The sequence below is a fragment of the Mus caroli genome, unplaced genomic scaffold (assembly GCF_978045245.1).
Source record: "Mus caroli unplaced genomic scaffold, Mus_caroli_1 scaffold_17, whole genome shotgun sequence".
NCBI lineage: Eukaryota > Metazoa > Chordata > Mammalia > Rodentia > Muridae > Mus > Mus caroli.
In genome coordinates this window covers 31,127,614-31,143,662 of record NW_028227272.1, presented here as the reverse complement: position 1 = coordinate 31,143,662, position 16,049 = coordinate 31,127,614, and the positions used below count along the sequence as shown (strand labels likewise).

At 47.6% G+C, this 16,049-nt stretch overlaps 1 protein-coding gene across 18 annotated transcripts in view; it reads left to right on the top strand.

Annotated features, from left to right (window-relative positions):
- The window catches only part of Kalrn (kalirin RhoGEF kinase), a 603,829-nt gene that overhangs the window by 464,977 nt on the left and 122,803 nt on the right, over positions 1–16,049 (top strand). The gene's annotated exons all lie outside the window — the stretch shown is intronic.

Sequence of the window (16,049 nt, the reverse complement as noted above, 5' to 3'; positions counted from 1 at the left end):
TCAGGTAGGGCTTGGCTAACCCCTCTGCTGAGGGTCAGAGGTCACCCTGCCTCTTTTTTTCCTTCAATGCACTCAGTGTATTAGTCCAGGTTCTCTAGAGTAAAAGAACTTATAGAATGAATATATATGATATACATTTATACATAATAAATCCCATATATATAAAGGGGATTTATTAGAGTGAGTTACAGGGTGTGGTCCAGCTAATTCAACAATGGCTGGCCATGAACAGAAAGTCCAAGAATTCAGTAGTTCTTCCATCCACAAGGATGGAGGTCTCAGCTGGTCTTCAGTGTGTGCTGGGATCCTGAAGAAGTTGGCTCTAATGCCGGTGAAGGAATGGACCTTCTAGCAAAGCTAGAAAAAGCAGGCTAAGAGTGAAGCTTCCTTCCTCCATGTGCTTATGTAGGCTTCCGGCAGATGTGAACCTGCCTGATTAGAGATGGGTTTTCCCATCTCAAAAGATCTGGATTAAAGGTGTGTCTTCCCACCTCAAAGATCCAGATTAGAAGTGAATCTTCCTACTTCAGATTAGGCATATAATCTCTCACAGGGGCGCCCTCCATTTGGGGGTTTTAGTTAATTCCAAATGTAGTCAATTTGACAATCAAGAATAGCCACTGATCGCCGTTATCCAGGCCCTGGTCTGTTTTCCGTGTGCCTCTTATTTACTGGTGCCAGGGAGACTAACTGTAGTGGCTCTCCAAGAGAGCTCTCCGTCATAGCAGCCCCTGTGTGCCTATAAGCAGCAGAGCCACTCAGGCCCCATCTACCTGCTCCGTGGGTGACTCTACACCAGCTCGTTCTTCAGGTGGCTGGTTCACAGTGGAGTCCGAGAACACCGGCTTCCAAAACCACTGTGGCCTCAAACTCATGCATCTTCCGTTGAACACACTGAGGCCCAGAAAATGACAGAGAACCAAATCTTAGTCTGGATCTGAGTTGTGTACATGGTCAGATATTAGCATGGGGATTCCATCTGTGCATGAGACCCAGGGCAGGCTGCCTGATACATGCAAGGCTGGGACCATGAATTTCTGCTTCTGACCACTAGGTGGAGGTGGTGGACTACCATTCTTGTAGTGCCCAGCTCTTCAGCCTCAGGGAGATTTCCATCTGAAACGCAAACTAAAACCTTGATTCCTTCTACACACACACACACACACACACACACAGAGAGAGAGAGAGAGAGAGAGAGAGAGCTACACCCCACCCTTAATTGAGCCACTATCTTCTTCCTCCCCTCTTTCCTTTGAGGACCTTGGGGACACTATGGGGAAGCTGTATAGGATTCGTAATTACAAGTTCCTTTGAAGAAACCAATGCCCACCAATGCCCTCTGACATCCTTATTGTAAAGGAAAACTAAAATCAGGATTAGAGTATGCCTCTGTTTTGAGTTAGGTGAGGAAAAGTGGGTCTCTCTCTCTCTCACACACACACACTCCAGAGCATACATACACAAAGCACACTCAACACTCCCCAGTCCTGGCACTTAGCACGCACCTTTGTTGTCCAGCAAAGTAAGTGCCTACCAACTCCCACAAACCCAGACCTTAGAGTGCAGCCAGTAAAGGAGAGAAAGATGGAGAAAACTAGCTTTCATAGATTCCCAGGTACGGGTTGTTTTCACTGAGGAGCCCGCACCCCCTTTTCAGCCTGTGACTGAGTGATATGCACACCCTCTGAGCTGGGCTCACTACATGTGCAGGTGGTTAGCATCAAACCAAAGATGGAGAATCAGAGGCTAGTGAGAGGCATTCAGGGTGAAACTCCCATGGGACAGACTAGGGGAACCTATAGAGATAGGACTCAATGAGAGCTGAGGACCAGGGTGCGAAAGGGAGAAGAAAGGAGAGAGGCGAGCAGTTGCAGGACTTTCTAGCTAGCTGAACCAACCAGAATGGCTTCCAAAAGTGGCCACCAGTCCGCATCAGCCATCGGTGGCTCTTTAGTTGCAGGTTGGCCTCTCTTTCCAAGCATAGGCCAGCTGGGCCTGCAAAGCAGCAGTGTGTGAAGCCACTCCCATTCCAGCTGAGCTAGAAAACAGGGGTGCCAGGCCAAGCATGGTAGCTTACACCTATACTCCCAGCTCCTAGGAGGTTGAGACAGGAAGCTTGCCACAAGTTCTGGGCTGCCTGAGCAACAGAGTGAGACGGGGTGGGGGTGGGGGTGTGAATTTAGACATGAGCACTATTGTGCTCTGCCCCCACTGTCAGGACACAGGATGGTATAAGCACCCTCATACCCCGAATAAAAGACCACGTTTGGAAGCAACAGAGACCCAGTAAGCTGATCCTGCTTGCCTCCCAGCCTGGCCACCTACTAGCAACCTGGCGCTTTCTTCTGCCAGCTGTTGATTTTATTCAGTAGGCACGCCACAGTAGAAATTACCCTGAATGTGTTCCCCGGGCTTTGTGGAATAGAAGAGGACAGCCTCAAACTGGGAGCGTGGAGGTCAGAATTGATTTCTTCTTCAGTTCCCAGGAAAAAGGAACTAGCCCTGCTAGCTTTTGTGGGTTGGCACAAGTCGATACCTCACAGGCTGTGTGAGGTCCCAGGACTATCTGTGATACGCTAAATGCTGTATGGATAACTGGGCCAGAAACAGGAGCATAAGGACTACACATCAGGAAGAGAACTCAAGGCACCTAGAACAGGTCTTCACCCAGTGTGTCCATTAAAGTCGTGCGAGCCTTCCAGAATGGCAGCACCCAGAACTGGCTGGAGCCAGAATCCCTGTCTGAGGCATGAGAAGTGAATGTTAGGTTCAGCCTGGGTTGAGAACCTCTGCACTAGCCCAGGCTTCCATCTTCCAAAGAGAGTCTGGGCCACAAGAAGGCACTGTACCTCTCCCAAGCCACAAGGAGCCAGGCAGACAGAGCTCCCACCCCACCCCCACTCTCTGCACACTTAGCCTGCAGGCTTCTAGATGGCTCTAGGGTTCTTCTGCCCCTCCTTTCCTAGGCCTCCTCTAGGGCAGGAGAGGGCTGCTCCAAGACAGGCATTGGTGTTGACTCACGGGATTGTCAAGAAAAATCCAGACTTTGTAACAGAGTTGGGGCGGGCTTGCCTTTGACATTCCTTTCCTCGCCCCGGTCTCTCAGGATCCTCACTGGAGTTGGGCCTTCTGAGATCTAATCTTCTCTCCACAGCTTCCTCTCACTGTCTCAGCAGCAGGTAGTTGTGGGCAACACCCCACAAAAGACAAAGACTATTGTGATTTCCAACTCCTGAAACCTGGAGGGGTTTTGTTTCGTTTTTTTTAGTAACACACTCTGCCATAGACCAAAATTCAGGCACGTGCCTCAATATTTCAAGCCCCTTGATGATCCTGATGCTCTGTGGGCTATGGGCTTAGCACCCCAAGCCATGAAAAATGTGACGGGATGCAGTGTGGCGTCCTACTGGGGTTTATCAAGACAGAGAATTTAGCAAGGAAGGGCAAAGCAGTTGGACTAACACATGGGCAAAGAGCTTGATAGATGTTACGCCAGAGAAGACCCACAGGTGCCAGTGCACTGAAGAGAGTCAGTATCTCTGCTCACCAGGGAAATGCAAATCAATGCTACAATGGGATGCACTTAGATCTACTTAGATCTAATAAAATAGCTCTTAGTTATGGACACACCTCAGAAAATAGCAAATGTCTGTAAAGATGTAGAAGTTGTAATATGACTGGATGGCTGGGTGAGATATAAAATGTTACCATAGCTATGGAAAACACTGTAGGAAGCCCCAATATGTGTATGTAAATTATATATATATGACTAATATATATAACTAATTATATATACATATATGTATATATGTATGTGTATATATATATATATATATATATATATATATATATATATATAATTTATGACCCAGTAATTCCACTTCTGGAAGCATTTTGAAATCAATTGAAAACAGAGACACAAACATATCTACACACTCATGTTCATAACATTGCTCATAGCATAGCATCTACAGGTGCCCATGGACAAAAGAACACACAAAGTATGGCCTGGGAACACTGAACATTATTCAGCCTTAAAAAGGAGGAAAATCTAACACCAGCTTACATCATGCACAGACCTTGGGGACATCATGCTAAGTAAAATGGCCCAGTCACGGAGACCGCTACTCTGTTATTTCACTTACATGGCTACTTTGAATAGTCAACTTTACATAGGCAAGAGGCAGCATGGTGGTTAGCAGGGACAGGGAAGGAGGTGATGGGCAGTTAACTGTTCAGTGGGTGCAGTTTCAGTTTCCTTCCCTTCTGGAGCCCTTTGGTTGGCCAACCCACTGAATGCACGCTTCTCCTAAGGTTAAACACCGCTTAAAGTCAACGTGCCTTATGGCATAGGGGTGTGTGCTTACAAACAATGAAGATTTAGTTAGACCTGGATTCTTGGGCCCAGGCTGCAAGACCCCATCTAGGTCCCTCTCTACCCTGATACATAGTGTGTGTGTGTGGGGGGGGGGGGGGGTTCTGTCCCTGGGTGCCTTCTTCCGGCTAAGTCTGGAATTCTGAAGAAGTGTCTTAAAATACCACCTTGGGTGTTCAGGGAGCTGGAGCAAAGGGCAGCAGCCCAGGTGGCCCTGGTGGCCCAGGTGGCCCTGGTGGCCCCAGTGGCCCTGGCTGGATACAGGCAATTCTGTCTCGTGGACTTACCTGACAGTTTCCACTGTCATAACCTAGCTGACCTCAGGGACACTCACCCAGGCTGTGGGTAAATACTGCCAGTGGCCTGGGGACAGAGAACAAGGCTGTGAGAATTGACATCGCCGTGTAAATCTTCATCCACTTAAAAACAGCACCACCAGCCGGGCGTGGTGGCGCATGCCTTTAATCCCAGCATTCAGGAGGCAGAGGCAGGCGGATTTCTGAGTTCGAGGCCAGCCTGGTCTACAAAGTGAGTTCCAGGACAGCCAGGGCTACACAGAGAAACCCTGTCTTGAAAAAACAAAACAAAACAAACAAACAAACAAAACAAACAAACAAACAAAAAAAAAAAACCAGCACCACCTTCATTTTGTTGAGTTCCTCTGGACCAGTTTTAGGGCTAGGGCTTTCGTAGCAATAAATTGTATTTTGCTCGTTTTATAGACAAGGTGACTTGCCCGGATTGCTTAGCTCCCAGACGGAGCCCTCAGGGCCTGGCCTTCCCTTCAGCTCAGCATCCTCCCAAGGCTGAAGGCATCAGAATGTAGTGAGCTCTTTAACTTTAGTGGGCTTCCATCTGCGGCTCCCTGAGTTGAACAGTACTTGGATGAGGATTTGGAGAGCACTGGCTCCACTTCAAAGGCCACACCAGCCAGACATGGCGGCTCAGGCTGGTAACCCTAGCACTCGAGAGGCAAAGGCAGGAAGATCACCACACACAAGAGGCTAGCCTGGGCTAGAGAGCAGGCTCCTGCCTCCAAACAAGACAAAACAAAACACACTGCAGCATATGTTTCCGACTCCCCCTCTCACTTCTGACACCAAATTCTCTCCCCGCCCCAAAGAAGGGAAGCAAGCAGAGGTAGATTGTGTCCTGTGTGTTTGTCTGTCATGTGGGGAAGTCAGGGTAGCAGGGACCAGAGGCCACTGTTTACACTGTACCTGTGGTCCAGAAGTGAAGAAGGTGTATGCTGGTACTCAGCTAGCTCTCCCTTTCTTTTGAGTGCAGGACCCAGCTCATCAAATAGCGCTGTCCACTGTTAGGGCGGTTTCCCCCCCTCCATGACCTAATGTGAGATGGTCCCACAGACAGCACCAGAGGCTGGTTTTCTTGGTGATTCTACAGCCTGTCCAGCTGACATCAGTATTAACTGGGAACTTGATCTACTATGAAGTCTTGGGGCAGAACTTATCTGCCTCTGACAGGGGCCACCCTAGCCTTGAAGCTGTTGCAGCCTGCCTAACAGACAGCACATTCCACCACTGAAATCCCAGATGCCAAACCCCCAAAAGTTGAGGATCTCTCTCCTGGTCCTGTTGCTATCCAATCCAGAGAGTTAATGGTTCTGTCCTTTTCCTTAGTCCAGAACCCCAGCAATGAAATAGTTGTCCACAATTAGGGCAGTCTTCTCACCTCCATTAGCCTAATGTGAGATGGTCCCTCACACACAGACCAGGGCATCCTCTAAAGGCCTGATCTCATACACACACACACACACACACACACTTTTTGGTATAATAACCTTGCATTTCATATTACTCTGCCATACCTAAAACCATTATAAACTAAAAAGGCATAAAGGATAAATAGTCTAAAAACAATTCCTTTGGCACATGAAGGAACTGGTTACAAACTGCAGCTAGCTGTCCCCCAGTCCCTCTTTATTTGTACAAGTTATATGTGATTTTAGAGTCCGCTGCCTCATAGAATCTTGGGGGCGTGGCGCATGAGAGGACAGTGGGTTCCTGCACTACCCATATGATCTCACCCCACAATAACACTGCCTTTATACTACATCTGCAATGAAAAACAGTCAAGTGGTTTGGTCCCAGTCTGTTGGGTAAGATGGCTCCCACTGTGACAGAAACTCTTGGGAGGTGGAAGCAGGAAGATCAGAAGTCCTGGGCAAGCCTGGCTACACAGCAAGTTCAAGCTCGTCAGGACTGGATGAGATTCTTTCCCAAACAAAACACAATGCTATTGCCACCTGAAACAAAACGTTGAATTAGAAATATTGCAATTGATCCGGGTGTAGTGGCGCATGCCTTTAATCCTAGCACTCAGGAGGAAGAGGCAGAAGGATCTCTGTGATTTCAAGGCCAGCCTGGTCAACAGAGCGAGTTCCAGGACAGCCAGGGCTACACAGAGAAACCCCATCTTGGGAAAAAATAAAAAAAATAAGTTAGAATTAAAACTTTCCCTTTTTAAAATAGAATAGAAGCTGCAAATGGCTCTTGGTTTTGTTTAATTTCACCTGAGAACTTTGGATCCCTTGGGCTTCTGGAACCCTAGAATTGCAGACGATGATGGGTTCACCCCTCTCCTAATATAGGTAACCCCTTCTTCAGAGGCCCCGACAGCAGGTGAGCCAGGCATGACAGGAAAAGCCTCAGAAACTGGGATTCATAATCCCAGGAATCTGTTGGACTTGAGTAGCTCCAACACTAGGAAGTTTCTCATACTTAGCCCTCAAATCTAGATTCTTGCTTCCTGCCCAGGCCAGTAAGTTCTCCTTTCCCATCCCCACCCAACTCTTCTCACTCCCTGTCCACTGTCTACTTCCAATCCTTTTCTGGAATGAAGTGCTGTGCATTATATATTAAATGTTAGATGTTAGGGGCCTGCAGAGATGACTCATCAGTTAAGAGTGCTGACTGCTCTTTCCAGAGGACCTAAATCTGGTTCCCAGCACACACACACACACACACACACACACACACACACACACACGGTAGCTCACAACCACCTGGAACTTCACTCCCAGAGGATCTGACACCCTCTTCTGAACTCCACAGGCACACACATGATACACATGCTTACATGCAGGCAAAACACCCATATACATAAAATAAATATCTCCAAATTGCCGAACTCTCCTCTCATAAGGCTTAAGAACCTAGCAGTCTCTCCCCAAATCTTTTATTAAATGCTTCAAATAAAACACATCAGACCCAGGACTCCTAAGTTCTTTAAAGTGATTATTTGTGTCTGTGGGTTGATGGTCCTGTTTGATATCCTTGGGATGGGAACTCTGCAGCCCAGCTTTAATCTGGATGTGGGCTGGACTCTTGTTTACAGACCTCTGACCTGGTGTTCTCTGACAAAGGACTTCAAGGCCTTCTACTCTGGAATTCTGCAGGCTGCTCAAATCCGAGTTCTTACTCCGACAGTCAGTCCTTCATTCTGCTGTTTGGGCTGAAGTGGTCATTTTTATTACCTCCCCCAGTCTCCCTGAATTGCCTCTAGGAATTCTCAAAAGAATGTCTGTTTTCTGTCTCCAAACTAGATAAGTGCCTGCGGTGATCTGAAGTAGTTAGCCTAAATTACTTAACGTTAACTGCGCCAAACACAGAACAAATATCTTCACTTTGAGGTACAATTCATCAGACCGGACCACATAAACTTTACACTTTTATAGTCAAAATGACTGACAGTCAGCATATTTTGTATGTTTCTGGTTTTGTTTTTGTCTTTTGAGACAAGACCTTACTAGCCTAGGCTAGTCTCAGAGTTACCCTGTTGGAGAGGCTGGCCTTGAACTCCTTATCCTCCTATCTCTACCTCCCAAGTCCAGGGATTACAGGCACATACCAACCACCACTTATAATTCATGCTAACCTGTTATAATCCACCTGTCTTGTCCTTAAAAGGGCACTCAGAACCCTCAGGGGACTCCAGAAGGACAGGATATGCACCGAGAAGACATTTGTTTTTTGAGTGGAAAGTTGAGTGTCTTCTTGGGCTGTGTTATGGCCGTGAAGCTGGTGAAAAATGTCTCCCAGTTTCCTGGATGAGTTGGAGAGGCAGTGTGGAACAGCAGTTCCTCTTCAGCTTTGAGCCTGGTCTTTCTAGTGTGGGCACAGGCTCTCTCTTTAGAATAAAATGAAGTGACCTAAGGCACAAAGGGTAGTAAGAAGAAATGGTGAGGTGTGTTAGGTAGCTGAGACTGTTCATAAACAATAACAGTCTGGGTCCTGCCATCCACACTGACTGGCTGCCAACCTTGACCTATACTTAAGTATATTGGAGGATTATCAGCGTTCATGTCTCTTACAGTAGAGTTGTCATCATGCACACCACGCTAGAAGCAGACTCTTAAACACTGATTATCCTCCTGCCTTGGTGCCTTTTCTGACCTCTGTTAGGCCAAGCCAGGTTTCAGCATGAGCCCCCTTTTGGGGCTGTCTGAGGAGCCAGGGTACTGTTTCTGGTTTTACCCTAAAGATTTTCAGTATTATGCCATTCAGGATACTCTTCCCTGCCTCTGTTTCTGGTCTCTGAGAAGTCCTTCCCTTTGTCTACCAAGATGAAGAAAGGGCCTTGACCTAATACGGTCTCTCCAAGGCCTGGAGTCTAAGCCCTTGTGTTCTATATAAGATCACAGGGGTGGTAGCTACACCTGGGATGTATGAGCCATAACACACAGCTAAGTAGGCCTAGGGTGTCCTAACAAAGGATTTCCTAACTACCCTAGCTTCTTGAGCTCCAGCATGTTGTACCCACATCAGGAGGCACAGAGCTGTGCTTCCTTGGCAACCCCCATGGAGATCAAGAGGCTTCCCTCATCCTGTCTACTACTGAGGCTTATACCTACCCACAAGACTTGCCTTCTGCCTCAGGCCGATTCCATAAGTCCCTGCTGCCCCCAGTATAAATCCATGATAGATGCATGGCGATGGTGATGCTGTCCAGAGGGGAAGTAGCAAGGAGATGCGGGTATGATGTGTGCGGCCTCCCCAGACAGCTGGTGAGCTCAGTGTGGCACTGAATACCAGGGATTTGGTCCTGGAGAAGAAAGCCTACCTAACTCACCTGAGCTGGCGGGGAAAGGGTAGCCAGTGGTGTTCCCCAGAGAGGAAACAGCACAGTCACCGGTTACCTGGATCCAGCTGAAGAAGAAATCCAGGAACGCAGTGACTGTGGCTCAAAGAGAGGAAAATGTGTGCCGTGGTCTAGGCAGCCAGGGACAAGTCTGCCCTCACTGCTCAGGGAAGGCGAGAGCATCTCAGACCCCTAGGCCTCTGTTGTAGCAGCTTGGAGAGGTCTAGGCAGTGACACTTTGATGCTCCCTGATAGGACAGAGTGGTTGGGACCCTATTCACTGCCTGTCTTGGTCACCTGATCCTTGGGAACAGCTCCTCATTGAGCCTTAGTCTAGCCCTTAAAAAAAAATGAGCATGAGACATTGTCAGCTGTGGTCATTTTCTTGTATTAATAATCTGTATTTAATGAAATTATAATTATATTATTTCCCTTCTCTTTTTTTTTAAAAGAAATATTTATTTTATATATATATATAGTAGCTGTCATCAGACACACCTGAAGAGGGCATAGGGTCCCATTACAGATGGTTGTGAGCCACCATGTGATTGCTGGGAATTGAACTCAGGACCTCTGGAAGAGCAGTCAGTGCTCTTAAACACTGAGCCATCTCTCCAGCCCTCCCCTCTTCTTTCTCCCTCTGACTCAACTCCTCCCATGTCCCCTTCCTCTAGCCCTTTCTTTTTGTTTTTATTTTTTGGTTTTTTGGTTTTTTGTTTTTTGTTTTTTCATGACAGGGTTTCTCTGTATAGCCCTGGCTGTCCTGGAACTCACTCTGTAGACCAGGCTGGCCTCGAACTCAGAAATCCGCCTGCCTCTGCCTCCCAAGTGCTGGGATTAAAGGCGAGCACCACCACACCCGGCTCCTCTAAGCCTTTCTTTATCCCCTCCCCACACTGCCTGTCTAATCCGTGGCCTCTTTTTCCTTCATGTTATTGTTAGATACTGTATATGCACAAATATAGAAATACTACAAAGGCTGATGCCTTGGTATTGTGGAAGACTAATGTTCCCTCTCTCAGTAGTCCTCAGATCCCTGTAGTTTTTTGTTTCCAAGCGTGGTTCCTTGAGATTTCCCCTCTCTGCATTAGCATGTCTCTGACTGTTGTTATTGTTTAGTCGGCATTTAGGCAGCCGTATCTTTGTGATACCATGGGTGCAGCTTCCCTGCCGTTTCTAGGAAACACAGTCTCACTGAAGACTTCCAGGCCTCTGACTCCTACTCTCTTCCGGGAGGCTCCCTGAGCCTTAGGGACAGGAGTTGTACTTTAGAGTCTAGGCTGGTGCTGGGTACTCCCGTCATCAGTAGCGCTCTGCATTTTGACTCGATGTGACGGTTTCTATCTGCTGCAAAGAGAAGCGTCTTTTGAGGGTTGAGAGCTGCACTTACATCTGAAGATTTGGAGCTAGGAACCAAGTGTGGCCATCTTAAATCCCACACTCTATCCTTTGCACAGTCTTGAAACAGCCTGCCTTACCTTTTCATTGCTGTGGCTGCGGGAATGGGTTATCTATTTCTCTCAGCGTGGTCCATAGCCACCTCAAGGAACTGTTTCTGATACTGTGTGCACTCACCTTAGTTAGCTTCCACACAGCCCTGTGGGCCATAGGAAACCTGAGGTGACAGCCTTGTACACAGCAGACCACGAGGTGACAATGTACAGAGGCAGGACTAGAGACCCTCTGGGCTCTAAGTATTTCTCTGTCTCATTTGAATAGAAAAAAAAAAAAAAAAAAAGCCCTTTCCATCTATAGACTCAGCCCAGGAGCCTGTGTGTTGGATTCCCGATACTGCTGGGTCACACTCCGGACTCCGTTGCTTTACACAGCACAGGTTTAGCAGCCTGCTGTGCTGTAGATTAGAAATCCAGCATGAACTGCACTGGACAAAGGTTGACATGTGAGGAAGGCCGTCCTCTCAGAAGCTCCACGGAAAAAACTTTCTGCTGTTCTAGCTTCTGTAGCCACCGGCATGCCTTGGCTCGTGTCACATTCCCTTCCTACATCTCCAACACTCAGTGTCACATGCCTCTGGTCCGTCCTTGTCACTTCTCCATAGTTCTTCTGCTTTTAAGGATGTCTGCAACTACACTGTGACTCCCCAGAGAACCCAGGACAACCTCCCTATGTCAAAATCCTTAACTGAGTCACATCAGCCAAGCCCTTGGTCTTGTGAGGTGACAGATGAATGGGTACTGAGTATTCGAGTGCCACTTGGCAGAGTTGCTATTCTGCCTACCTCATCATACCACTCCCTGACCAGCCTGACCAAGCTTCTCACTGGAAGCCAGACATGTTCAACCTCACAGGCCCAGACGTTTGGTCTTCTTTCTGGAACAACCAACTTCCCCAATATCTTAGTTAGGGTTTTACTGCTGTGAACAGACACCATGACCAAGGCAACTCTCATAAGAACAACATTTAATGTGGACTGGCTTACAGGTTCAGAGGTTCAGTCCATTATCTTCAAGTTGGGAGCATGGCAGCATCCAGGCAGGCATGGCACAGGAGGAGCTAGGAGTCCTACCTCTTCATCTAAAGGCAGACAGAAGACTGGCTTCCAGGCAGCTAGGTCCAGGGTCTTAAAGCCCATGCCTACAGTGACACAGCTACTGTACTCCAACAAGGCTACACCTCCAAAAAAGTGCCACTCCCTGGGCCAAACCTATTCAAATCATCACACCCAGATTCCTACATATCTGATGGCTGGAGCCTTACTGCCTTCACATCTGCTTGTGCCTGACCTACCTGGACATTTCTCTCTTCCCATCCTCCCATCCTCCCATCTCACAGTGTGCCTCCTTCCCCTACCTTAATTTCCTCCCTTTCCTTTATCCAAACCAGATATGTCAATAAGTGCATATCAACTTTTCCTCCTATGGCCCTTCCTGTAAACTCCTCCCACAGATGCAGGGATTTTGTCTGTTTTGATCATTGCTTGATCCCATCGAGCCTGGCATTTAATTTCTCAGTAAATACTTTCCAGAAGGAAAGGGAATCGTGCACTGAGGACCCTTGTGGAGTGAGCATGGAAAGGGCCAGGCTCAGCACGTGGAAGGAACTAGCTCAAGCCTTAGCAGGAAGGCTTAAGAACTTCCGGAAGCATGGAATGATGTCTCGTGATGCCCCGTGTCTGGGGACATGAAACTAAGCATCTCTCATTTACTTAGAATGAACGGTGAAGCGAGGTCCTCAGACGTGACCGTGAGTGGAAACCTTGAATAAACTGACTTGAGTTGCATCCCTACAAAACGGACTTTCCGCCTGGCACATCAGGGCAGCGCCATTCGACCCCAGGGCGCAGTGGGCTGCTGCTTCTGTTGGTGGGAGAGGACGTGGCTCTGACAGTTGTAATTAAACACCCAACCTTGTCGTGGACACTCAGCAAGTATATGCCTACCTAATTGGGCCTCAGCCAAAGCAGTAGACTTGCACCTCTCTCCACTCTCCCTTAGGAACACTTCGACCTACTTACAAATGAGCATGTTTGGAAATGGAGAGAACCTAGAGTGGTTGTTTTTAGCAGTCTGGCTGCTGCCACCTGTCCCTTTGATAAATGGCTCCCTCCTCTGGGCTCAGCTCAGACACTGCTGCTCAGTGTTGATCTCCAGGAATCTGTCCTTGCTACCAACAGCTCTATCTCTTGCCCCACAGAACTGGTCATTCTGGAGAGACACCAGGTCCTCTATGCTAGCATACATTCTTCATCAATTTACCTTCGGCCTGGCCCAAACCAGAGGGGGGATCTGAGGTCCTTTATTAAATAAAGGAGTACGTTGGACAGGGTGAAGTAGCGTTTAACTCTTTCCAGGATAAGTGTGAACGTCAGTGAGAAGCAGGAAGATGCCCCATGGACAGGAGCACAGAAACACATTTACAGGGCAGTTGTTGTCTATGGTCGCATCCCTGGAGTCCTGTAGCCAGCCACAGGATAGATGGTGTACCACAAGGTTAGCAGTGGCTAAACCTCACCAAACAAAGACGACCAGAAGGGATCCCTGTGTATAACCCTGGCAGGCAGCCATCCTTCTTCCATACTTATCACCATGAAAATGAGGAAGCATCTGGGACACGTCACATGCATGTATAGTGTACAGTTTTGAAAAAGACATACTTGAAGTATGTCTAAAAGTTAAATTCAGAAACAACATACACATCACACCTCCTTCCTCAGGTCTCCAGGGTTTCTGCTCAGCGGTAACTGTTGCCTCTGTTCCTCTTTCCACTTAAAGGAGAAACCTGTGTAGCATGTCCAGGCTTGGCTCTAACTCCCGTTTCTTTGTCCATCATGGAAAACTGAATCTACTGCTTCTAGAATTCACCCAGATCTTCTTTGTCTTTGGTCGGGGAACCACGTTTGATTAAATTTGTGCTTCCAGCATGGATTCCCACTTATACCCTGCTCTACCAGCTTAAACCTTGGCAGGAGTGGTATAAGGACCAGAACCAGGATCAGGTCACAGAGCCAGGAGTTCTAACTGAGGAAAACGGACTGCTCAAAGGCCAGATTACTTGTGGAATAAGGAATCAATACCCAGCAAGAACTTTATGATGTTAAGCCATGACCACAGAGGGAAGCCAGGACTGGGTTCCTTGGAGAAAGTTATGAGAACCTCCTGGTGTCAGCAGTCAGATAGATCAGAGGTCAGAAATCAACACAAGGAGGATGATAAATAAAAGAACATTGATTGAGCAGTCACAGAACGTAACAGGAAAGAAAGTCAGGCATGGTGCACACATTGTCATCTCAGCTATTTATGAGGTTATTCATTTAAGTTCAAAGGATCCAGATCAGCCTGGGCCACACAGGGACACTCCCATCTTCAAATAATAATGACAGTAACAACAACAACAACAACAACAACAGAGAACTGGTGGAGGAACCAGATGTCAGAGTTGGAGGAAGCAAAGATGCTCATGATTAGCTGCTTCTGAAATGTTACCCATAGCTAGACTCTTCCTAGGAAGAAAGTAGAGAGTAGAGTGTAGAGCTAAGCTTCTCTGCCCGGGCTTCACATAGGATCCTTTGCTGAGCTTTTGGAATCTATCTATAGTCAGTACAGCGGAGATGGAAAAAGCAGGGCCAGTCCTCTGGGCTCACTAGGACCCAGGCGTTCAGCCTCCCTGAGCCTGGGAACATCCCAGGGAAGCTGGGGGAAATGGGTGTTCTGAATGTACTTGACCCAGAGCAAAGGTTCTCAAAGAATTCTAGGCCTGAGCTAGGGCAGCATTGCTATCCCTTATATCTCGACCTGGGCTGTCACTAAGAAATATGGAGAATTACTGTGATCTAGAAAACCCATGCCCTGTGAATCTGAAAACTATTCCTGCAGTAAGAAATGGGACATCTGTGGATAGGTGCCTGTGGTCACAGCCCAATGTGTCTCAAGGCGGTGGCTAACCTGAAAGAAATAGTAGTCATACTAGACCTAGCACCGAGAAATCCCTGGTCCAGGGCATCTGCAGGCCAAGACCCAGAGTCCTTTGGGGTTTCCTGTTGCACGCAGTGGGGTTGAAACATGAAATGGACTGGTAGGTGGGTAGGTAGGTAAGTAGGTAGGAAGGTAGGTAGACAGGCAGGCAGATAGCCTAATTGATTTAGGCTTCCATCATCACTGAAGACAATGCCAAAATATGAGACATGGCCACCTGCAGAAATCAAGAACAATCTAGGTACTGATACAGATCCGGGGTTTTTAGCCCAAACTTTGGAAGGAAGCCGATAACTTTTTCAAAAAAACTCTCTGAAATAAGAGTTAGTTTGTCTGTCTGTCTATCCATCCATTCATCTCTGTCTATCTTCCCTCCCTGCTCCCTGTTTCCCCCTTCCTCTGTTGGCTTCATTCCAATGCAACTTCTTTCCTGGTTAGAGAAAAACTACCCTCAGGTACTCTAGGCTGACATTATACCAACTTCAAAGTCCTCTACAAAGAGACTCCTGCTTTCTCACTAGTTCTTGCTAAGTTCTCAAGGTTTACGCTTATTGCATGAAATTGGATCAGATGCTAAGTCTCAGTTGAACCCCGTGACTGACACGCAAGCCCAGGTCTTGCCTGGGCTCATCTTTGGAGTGAAGGATAGTCAAGAAGAAGTCAGCCACATCTAAAAACATGATTTGTGCCAGGCTCTGTTCTAGACACTGGGTCCAGGGTAAACAAAACCACCAATTCCTGACCTTGTGAAGGAAGAATGGCAGAGAGAGAGAGAGAGAGAGAGAGAGAGAGAGAGAGAGAGAGAGAGAGAGAGAGAGAGAGAGAGAGAGAGAGAGAGATTGATTGGTATTAAAAAGAAGCATGGCTGGCAGCTAGGTGAGGGAAATGATCCCCACTTGAGTGGCTCTCACATTGTAAACTCTGCACCAAACCAGTGTCACTTGAGAACTTGCAACAAGGAAAGTTCTGAGGTCCACTCCACACACACTTCATCAGAAACTAGACTGGAGCAGGAATTTGTGCTTCAGCAGGCCCTTTGGGCGATTCTGATACACACCACAGCTCACCAGTGGCTCTTCAGCTGTGCAGCACATTACAAGCCCTGGGGAACATTTAAACCTCCTGCTGCCCAGATGCTCAGG